At 45.1% G+C, this 10,469-nt stretch overlaps 1 protein-coding gene across 5 annotated transcripts in view; it reads right to left on the bottom strand.

Annotated features, from left to right (window-relative positions):
- KCNAB1 (potassium voltage-gated channel subfamily A regulatory beta subunit 1) overlaps positions 1 to 10,469 on the bottom strand; it is a 417,300-nt gene that overhangs the window by 112,337 nt on the left and 294,494 nt on the right. The window lies entirely within an intron of this gene.

Genomic DNA, 10,469 nt, shown 5'->3' with positions numbered 1-10,469 from the left:
CTCCTGCTTCACAGAGAACATAAAAGAAATAAAGTGTAAACCCCTCTCTACTTCCTGCTACCAAAGCTATCAAACTATCAGACGTGACTGCCCATTTCCATGTGGGCTTCCAGCTGCCTCTGGTATGAGAACAGCCCACCTCCCTCACCCTCAGGTGGGTGTGCGCTCAACACTGGCTTCCGAGGTAAGGGAGCACAGGATAAGACAACACCCGTCCTTTCCTCCTTTCTTCCTGTCCCTGGGGAAGAGTGTCCCTTTTCTTTCCAAGGCTGTTTCTCTGCTGATTCCATCTCCTTGCTCCTTCTCAGGGCCCTCACTCCATTGATTATCATCTCTCATTACTGCATTTTCTCTTTGCTTGAATTCTACTTTTTTTTTTTTTATTGGAGTATAGTTGCTTTACAATGTTGTGTTAGTTTCTGCTGTACAGCAAAGTGAATCAGCTATACGTGTACATATATCCCCTCTTCCTTGGATCTTCTTCCGATTCAGGTCATCACAGAGCATTGAGTAGAGTTCCCTGTGCTATACAGTCTGTTCTCATTAGTTATCTATTTTATACATAGTAGTGTATATATATAAATCCCAATCTCCGAATCCATCCCACCCCCCCCTTACTTTATTTCATTAATTTTACACCCACATTTCACTTCCTTTTGGTTCATATTTGTCTGATTTTTATTTGCCCGTTTAAAAATTTTCCATTTATCTCCATCCTCTCCCTTAAAGAAGGTATCTAGGAACTTTTTTTTTTAAATCCAACCTCTGAAACTTTGTAATTTACTACACTGACACCTATGTTAGTTCTTTACTTCAGATATTTTATTTTATGCTTTTAAAAACACTTCCCTTTGTATTTTCTTTACCAGTCTTTCGCTGATTTGGCCAAGCCTCATTTACCTCACAGTCCCCCTACCTATTCTGCGCAGGCTCTGTGTATATGCTCACAGTGCGATGAACTGGGCTCACAGTTAGTGGGCAATTAACTGACTGTTACATTTAATCTTCTGTAAAAGTGAGAATATTTGAGTCGTTTGCAGCCTGTCTCCTTGCCTCTATTCCCAGTCCTCTCTAATTTGCTGTCTGCAGTGTGACCACAGTGACCAGAATGAGCTTCCTAAAATGCATCTGGCCAAGCAACACCTGGAGTGAAATATTTCAGTGACTCCTCATCACAAAACAGATACATTCCAAGCTTCGTGGCATGGCTTCCAACGTTATTCATAATCTTCCCAAAGTCATCTCTCATCGTTTTCTCTCCCATGTAGCTCCTTCTCCAGGCCACGCTGGTTTAGACTCCTAGGTTTCTCTTCCTGAAATTTATTTATCAATTCATTTAGAAAACACTTATTGAGCCCCATAATTTTTCAGAGCCATGCCAGATGGTGGGGTCAAAATGGCAAATAATAATAATGGTGTCTTTTTCCCAGAGCTCCCAGTCCAGTGGGGAAGACAGAAAAATACCACATCCTGGTAAGAGGGGTTGTGATAAGAACTAACAGGAAGCCTCTGTCTAGACGTGGATGGTCAGGAAAGCAACCATCAAGCCTAGATCTGAGTGAAGGGTAAGTAGGAAATGTTTTTAAAAGGAATGCCTGTGGCTTTTTTTCCTTATCCACCTGACAGATTCCTATCCATCCTTCAAAATCCCACTGCCCCTATCAGCACCTTCCTCATTCCCCAGAAGAGGTGGTTGCTTCATCATCTGTACCACTTCTGTGTCCTATACCTCTGTCTCTCTGTCTCTCTACCTCTGTTATTGTTAAACTGCTTTTTTCCTTGTTTTCTCTTTGACCTGGCTCTATCCTACCCTATTCATCCTTTCATACTCAGCTCAGATATTTCTTCCCCCAGGAAGCCTTCCATTATCTCCTCTTAGGCAGCCCTCATATGTGTTCACACAGCACCTCACATTTCTCTCAGAGCCCTGGTCACACTGTGATTCCTTCATTCATCCATTCATTCCATAAATGAGTATATATAAGCAGCTTCTCTGATCTAGGCATGTGTTCTGAACTGATAATCAAGCAGGAAATAAGTCAGACTAATAAGCTATCACCAGCAAACATAAATGCAAGGTGTCCTCTGGGGGCACACAGCCCAAGGATCTCATCTTGCCTGGGAATCAGGTCACTGCCCCCTCCCCGCCTCTCCGCATGTGGGCTGTGTGAAGGTGGCCACTGGTGCTCTGGTGTGTTTTTTCTCCTGTTTCCCCAGCATGCCGTGTTGCACATCTTGTGAAATCTTTGGACACACAAATGAAGGAGAGGAGTGCTGATCCCGTGCTTTCCAGGGATGATGGAATCAGCCTCAGTTTCTACCCTCTAAGAGCTCAAACTGAGACACGGGTGGCATCAGAGGCAGCCCATCCACCAGCAGGACCAGGGCAGCCAACCAGCCCTCCCAGGAAGGTGTTGGAAGGAAGGGTGACTGGAATGGTGTGACAGGTAAAAAAGCCAGACAGAGGGTCACTTCTAGAAATGAGTCTCAGGGCCAGTCTTGCCTTCTGTCTTCAGCCAGAAGCAGTTAAGTATCACCACTGAAAGCAGGTCGGCTGAGCCGGGCTACAGTTTCTGCTCAGAAAGGGCCAAAGGAAAGGGTGGCATAGAGCAGAGGGTGGAGAAACGGGAAGGAAGGTAGAGTAAGAGACTAAGAAGAAACATGACAAGTTCCCCCAGAAAACCTGTTTTAGTAATTGCAAGCAGAGCCAAGCCAGGACCGTCATCTCCTGTTTCCTTCTCTTCAGCCTGAAGAAATCCCCATGGTTAGGCTGTCAGCTCTAACTTAGCTACCGCTCATTACCTCATCACCCACTTTCTGTAACTGCATGTTGCGTAGCCTCCTCCTCCTCTCATTTTAATTAGTAGTCAGATACAAAGTGAGCATTGATGGTATTTTCTGCTTTGCTCTCCTGGAGGTCCTCCTTTGCATATTCCAGGTGTTAGGATGAAGCTTTTATTTGTAAATGAGCCTCAGGTCTCCCAGATCCTTCAACATGATGGGGAAGTATTAAAAAGGCAAAGCTACATATTTATCCTGCTGAGGAAAATTCTGTCCATTAGGCAAACTGAGGGAGCAGAAGGTAAACATGAGCTGACTCAGCAAACTCTGCGCATACCTCATGCTACAGAAAGGGCTGGGAGAATTCTGATTTTCAACCTTGGCTACCAAAGACATAGAAAAGGCTCAGATAAGCTAAAATAAGTGGGGGAAGGGCTTTCAGGATCCAGGGATATCTTTTCTTCTTCACTCAGAGCAGAGAAACTCAGAGCACTTTAAGCAAGAGTGCTTTAAATTTCCTTTAGGAAACTGCATTCTGTGGTTGGGGTGGATTTAAACCCTTCCCCAGCTTCAGGGGTGGTTCTTGATTGCCTGCAGTTCTTCAGTGACCGATTCACAGATGGATATATAAGGCAGTCAGAGCCAATGGGATATATGGCTTGGAGCATGTGCAGCCATCTTGTCACTCTGAGGGCAGTCTGAGAATGGACAAGCCTCCAGCTTGCAGAGCTCATAGTCTGATCCCTGGATCAAGCCATTTGGGTCCACTGTCCCTATGAGCCTAAAAATTTCTGTTTCTGCTTAAGCTGATGCTTTCACTTTGCTTCGAACTGGGTTTTCTGTTCACTGACTCTAGAAGGCTCCTGGTTGACTTAGTAGTGCGAAAAAGAACTGGGATTTTATTCCTAACTTCATCCAGCTGATACCTCAAAGGCCTACATACAAATCTCCACACATTTCCCCTCAGTGTGTTAACCCACAGCAGCCTACCCCTCAGGCATTTATGCTGCCCTCCAGGAATGGCTCCCCATGGCCCTGCCTCACTTAAGCCAAGCACACCAGAGGCACAGCCCCAACCATACGAGAGGACAGCACCCCATCGGGTTCCCTCATGTTTTAGCCTCACTATTGGAGTAGCTCAATTGCATGGTTGATTGAAATTGAAACTTTCATTTGGGTTTTTATATTGCAAAGGGTATAGGAAGGAGTTCCCTGGCGGTCCAGGAGTTAAGACTCTGCCCTTCCAATGCAGGAGACACGGGTTCGATCCCTGGATTTAAAAAAAATAAGGGGGTATAGGAAAATAATCTTATAAATGTACTCTTCGTAAATGTAGAGTGTGTATAGGGCACAGTCTGGGTAAACAATATGAATACACTTGCATATACATAGGTATGTTTCTTCTTTGAGTACAGGAGCTATGGTAGGGCTTCATGAGGTCTTTAGGTCTTTAGGGCTGCACGGGAGGGAAAGTCATTCAGGGCATCCACACAGAAACAAAATGTTTGCACTCAGCTGCCTTCTCACTTTGACATCTCTTATGGGGACAGCTCACCTGATCATGCACCAGAATCACAGATTCTGGCCCCCATTCTGCCTGTGGAGCTTGGACGGATCTTTGTCTACCCTACTCTGGAGAATGATGCCAGGAGTTGTTTAGGCTCTGACATTTTCTAGTTCTAAAGTAGAGTAAAGGCACTTTCACCCGGCTGTTACCCTGGAGTCTTAGTGAACTTGACTGTTGCCCATATCACTGCTGATAGAGCTGGAGGGGGTCTTACATGCCTGGTCTAGCTGTTCACTTCTCAAGGTGGAGAGAGGCGGAGAGGGCAGTGGCTGCAGGCCCATGGAGACTGGAGGCGGGGGGTGGCGGGGAACAGGCGGCTGGTGGAGGGGCAGGAGATGCGGGCTCTGTCGTCTCTACCACTGGCCTTGAACGAGACGTTTCCCCTCTTCCTGCCTCTGTTTTTCTCAACTGTAAAGGCGGGGATGACTGCAAAGACTAATTCCTCTCACAGCTGTGAGACCATGTTTACAAACTGTCATCACTTCCAACACATTGCCCACATCTGGGTCTGGGGAAAACCTTTTCTCCCCCACTATCTGATGGTTTTGCAACTACTTGTTTCACTTTTGGATCACAGATTAACAAATGAGGGCTACTCATCCTTTTATAACTGCACTGAGGGAGATTAGGGTGTGTGTGTGTGTGTGTGTGTGTGTGTGTGTGTACACTTGAGGCTGTGTAGACTCTTCTGCTTTCTCTTCTCCAGGTCTTCCCTGAACCCAACGCCGACAATGGGTGGAGCATCAGGCTGCCCGTCTGTCACCCAGCTGTGTCTCAGCTCCTGACACCCTCTATGAAGGAAGCAACGGCACATGGCCGGCAGCCACTGATAATTCAGAGGGCAACCAAGTTGTCAGCAATTCTGAAAATGGATTTTATCCATCAAAGTAGAAAATGAGGAAGAAATATTCTAAAACAATTATATAAAAATATAAATGCCTCTTCATTTTTAATGTGTATGCACCATGGCATTTATTCAAGGTAGACGTTCCAGGAAAAGTGACAAGCCTATAATTCTCCTGTTATATGTTTAATATTCATGCACGATTTAAATTCTGTGGGTATCCTGGTCTTAAGATAGTTGACTTTGTGTTAAGCAAAAAAATTGGTAAACGTTCTGAGAAGAAATTGCCCTTTTAAAATTGTTTCTCGTGTCTCAGAGGTATTTTATAAATACTTAATGTTGTTGTTGTTATGTTATTATAATAATAGGAGAGATGGCTAGTTTACATTGGGTTTAGCAACAAGAATGAGAATCATGAAGGGTGTCAAAAATAATATCATTCATGTTAAACATTTAATGTCATGTTTTCCTAGTGTCAAAATATTTAGTGCAGTGAGAGCATCTCTAAGGCAGAGGGAGATGAGCCAGGAGTACATTCTGCACATATGCAGCACATTAAGAAGAAGCCCACACAGTTTAGTCATAAGATTCACTGCTTTTGCTCTAGAAGGTTCCCTTGGCTAGGGCAGGGCACAAGGCAGATGGGCCCAGGTGGCAGGCGCTGAATGGAAGGGGAGGTGAGCTCAATCTGCCCGTCCCAGGAGCCTTCCCAGGACACTGGCTCCAGAGAACCCCGAGGCCAACCCTGAGCTGGCAGGTTTTCCTCTTGGCAGCCGCAGTTCCGGTGGAGATGCCTCAGCCAGCTCCAGGGCCTGGGCCTGGAGGCAGCAGCCAGGAGAGAAACACAGCCAGCACCTGGCTCACCAGATACCAGTCCACACACGTTGCCATCTCCTTCCACCTGGTGAGGACAACGGGTTCCAACCCTACCACTAAGCCTCAGATTCATCGGGACAGTCTTTTAAAAACACCTGTGCCTTGGGAGACTCTTATTCAAAAGGTCTGGATGGAGACTGGTTATCTGCTTTGTAAAAAGCACCACAGGTAATTCTGCTGTGCAGCCAGAGTTGGGAAGAAAAACCTCTTGAGACACTCAGTGTCTCCAAGGTGTTAAAATATTTTACTTTATGACTTCATTCCTTCAAGGATGAAGTGTGAAAGGGCTGCCTGAATGAACACAGAACATGATGATCGTGGAGTCAGTTTGCTCTGCCTGGGAATTACCGCCTTGAGGTTTATGGAAATCAGGCACCAAAGGCATAGGGTGTTCCTTCCCTTCTTCACTGCTAGATCCAGACCCAGCCCCGTCTGGCAGGAACACATAACACGCCCTCCTGACCAGTGAACAGCCCAGGAGGACTCCTTTGGGGATGATGGTCTTCTACGTGAGGATCCATATGTGCTCAGCTGAAAAATGAGCAAGTGACCACATACCCCTCATCTGTGCTCCTCCCGTCTTCCCATAACCTTGCTCACTCCCTAGAAATACCTGACTGTTTGCCTTGCCACATACACCTGTGCAACGTTTTACAAAACTAGCAAAATGCTTTTATTGGTTAGGGTTCTCCAGAGAAATAGAACCTTATGATTTCTTATAAAATTTATTATATGTTTTTATATATAAATATTAATATATTTTATACTTATATATATTTTCTATATAATTATAATACATAATAAAATATATTTACATAGAGGGAAATTATATATATACATATACACACATATATATATAGGGAGAGATTGATTTATTGTAAGGAATTGTGTCCCATGATTGTGAAGGCTGAGAAGTCCCAAGACCTGTCATCTGCAGCTCAAGACCCACGATAACCCATGTGTAGATTCAGTCCGAGTCTGAAGGCCTGAGGACCAATAGAGCTGATGGTGTGTAAGTTCTAGTCCAAAAGCCAGCAGGACCCAAGAAGAGACAGCGTTTCATTTTGAGTCCAAGGGTCAGAAAAATCTGATGTTCTAGCTCAAAGCAGTCAGGCAGGAGGAGTCCCCTCTTATTCGAGGGGGCTCAGCCTTTTTATATTATTCAGGCCTTCAGCTGACTGAAGGAGGGCCATCACCCACATTAGGGAAGGCAATCTGCTTTACATAGTCTATGAATTCAAATGTTCATTACGTCCAAAGTCATCCTCACGACACACCCAGAATAATGTTTGACCAATTCAGGCACCCTGTGGCACAGTCAAGTTGACATAAAATTAACTATCACATGCCTTTCTTCTTGCAAGCCTCTTATGTGGAGGGAAGCATGTATATCCCACAGTGAGTGGCACAGGGTAAAGTCTGCCCCTTTTGAGCACCTGTAGGAGCAGCCGCCTGCTGTGGGGTGTCACCTCCAGTGGCAGGAATCAGAAGGGCCTCCTGCTCCTAATGTGTGTGGGTAGATGCCCTTTCCATCTGCAGCAGTGAGAGCCCTGCTGCATACTCTGAGCCCCAACCCAGCCTAGACTCGTGCCACTGTGTATAGAGTAGACCCCCTGGGCCCTGACGCATGTTGGGGATAATCCTTGATGCTGGGCCTCTCTCTATGCCCTCTCCTCACCTCCACTTGGCCTTCTCGGTTTCTGTGTTGATACGCTACTGGAAAGCCAAAGAACCAGGCTGGCTGGACCCCAGCATTTCATGATTTCTGACTTCCCCTGGATCTTCACTATTACCCACTGTGCATTTTGTCATTCCTTAGAGATTGATCCATGTACCCAGTCATACATTCAATAACTATATTTGTGCACCTACTACTTGCTAGATACTGTGATCTGCTGACAGTACAATAGGGGTGTAGAAAAAACAGAGGCGATCTCTGGGAGCATGGAGTCTGACAGACTCCAAAAGGCAGGTGTCCTAAACCTGTCCAAATACCTCAGTCCTCTGTATTTGCAGGTGACCTCAGTGACAACCATGCGTTCACCCTTGTTAGAATTTCCTGGGTCTGTATTTCCAGCCGGAGCTCTCTCCAGCCCTCCCCATGCCCTCTGGGTATCTGAAGCTGAAGCTGGCAGGCTCTCGGGTCTCCTCTTCGTAACAGTGCTCCTGCGTCTCCTCTGTCCTCCTTCCTCTTACTGCTCCCTCCTGCATCTCCTTCTTCTGAGATTTCAGCCCGTCCACCTACACACCCAATCCAGGAACTGGGGCACCCTCCTCTGCTCAGGGAGACCTCTCATTCTGCATCCCAAGGTCACCAAGTTCTGTTTATTTTTCCTCCTAAAAAATCACCCTCTTCCTGTACATCTTTAATACCACTACCTCATCATCTGACTCCAGTCTCAACCCTTTCCCCCTCTAATCTAGCCTTCATATCATTGCCGGAAAACAATTCTGATACATCTTATCATGTCCTACTCCTGATCCAAGTTTTTCAATGGCTTTTCACAAGCTGGAGCAGGGTTTTAAAACTTTTTTTTTTTTTGGAAGAAGGATGCTTTTTTTCCTTCAAAATGTAATATGAAGCACTAAAAAGAAATGAGCTATCAAACCATGAAAAGACACAGAGGAAACTTAAATGCATATTACTAAGTAAAGGAAGCCAGCTGCAAAGGTTAGATACTGTAGGATGTCCATACTATACGAAATTCTGGAAAATGCAAAACTATGGAAACAGTAAAAGGATCAGTGGATGCCAGGTGTTAGGGGTCAGAGAGAAATAAATAGGCAGAGCACAGAGGATTTTAAGGGCAGTGAAACTACTCTGTATGATACTATAATGGCAGATACCTGTCATTACATTTGTCCAAACCCATAGAATGTAAAACACCAAAGTTATACATATACCTAATGTAAACTATAGTCTTTGGGTGATAATGGTGTGTCAGTGCAGGACTGTAACGAATGTACTACTCTGATGTGGGTTGTTGATAGTGGGGGAAGTTGTGTGTATATGAGGTAAGGGGAAATTTCTGTACTTTCTGCTCAATTTTGCTGTGAACCTACTCCTGTTCTAAAACATGAAGTCATTTATGACGTACTACATTAAAATTTTACATTTAAATTTACATTAAAAGTCATATTTATATTTGCATTTAGAAAAAGTGGAGCTACATTGATGGAAGCGGTGGCAATGGAAGGAGGAGGGCAGGGAGAGGTGGAGCCCTGTCTGTGCCTCATCCCCCAAGTATTCCCTGAGACCTTGGGGATGTAGGACTTGGAGGAACACCAGAGACCTAGAGGACTAGAGCTCAATGCCTTAGCAAGGCAAACAATGGCCCTCCTGATCAGGCCTAGCTTTCCTTCCAGGCTCGGTTCTTGTGGTTCCCTAATACCCTGCATTTGAAATACTCTGCACATACACTAGTGTTTCCCACAGTACCTCCTGCTCCATGGGTCTCCCTCCAGGCCACTGCTCGTGTTGCCCCCTCTGTCTTTCATCCTTCGCCCTCTTTCTCTACTTAATGACTCCCTTCAAGTCTCAACTCAAGCAGCACTTCCCCTGTGAAGCTGCTCCAGATTCCCCAGAAGACCTTCCTCACGCTTGATTCATCCTGTACTCTCCATCATGGCATCCGTCCAATGCACTGTCTATTTTTGCGTGCCTGACTCCTACTACGCTGTGAGCAGTTTGAGAGCAGGGCCCTTGCTTCTTTCATCTGGATATCCCCTGTAACCAGCATGATGCCTGGCTTCCTAAATGTTTGCTGAGGATGAATGAGTAAATGAATGAATGAATACATAAATTCTCTCTTCCTCTCTCAGAAGATGATCCCACTTCCCACTAGACTGAGATGACGTTCAATCACTCTTTGGTGGATTTTCTCCCTTCCCATCAGTTTCTTTGACTTTGGGTTTTGAGAGCAGTGGTCAGTGTATTAACAAACCAGTCCAGCCACAGCAGCCCACAGACAGGTTTCCACTTGATTTTTTCCCCCTATTCTTTTGTTAGCAGAACTGTGTTCCTTTAGATGTATCTTCAGTTCGTCCTTGGGTTATTTCACCTTTCTGCTCCCATTTACATATGCTCTTAGTTTATCAAAAGGAAGCTTGGCAGGGCAAGAAATTCCCAGCCTGTCCTCCTCTGGTGGAGAAGAAAGTCAGAATTGTTAGCTTTAATATGACGTTTAAAGTACTTCAATAAAAGACATCTGTAGTCGTGTGATTGCTTGTAATATTTAATACTTAATTTTCAAGGCCTCAGTTGAACATGGGCTGTAACTGAACTGATATCCTAAGCCTATAACAGTAAACCCAGCTCCACCTGGACTTGAGAGCTGAGGTCTGCAGAGCCTGACAAATTATCTAAGGCTGGTGCATTATTCCTTTCTATGAATTTTTTTG

The sequence above is a fragment of the Balaenoptera physalus genome (genome assembly GCF_965194825.1).
Source record: "Balaenoptera physalus genome assembly, chromosome: 4".
NCBI lineage: Eukaryota > Metazoa > Chordata > Mammalia > Artiodactyla > Balaenopteridae > Balaenoptera > Balaenoptera physalus.
The sequence above is the reverse complement of the archived record's forward strand: the minus strand, read 5'-3'. Positions and strand labels throughout refer to the sequence as shown.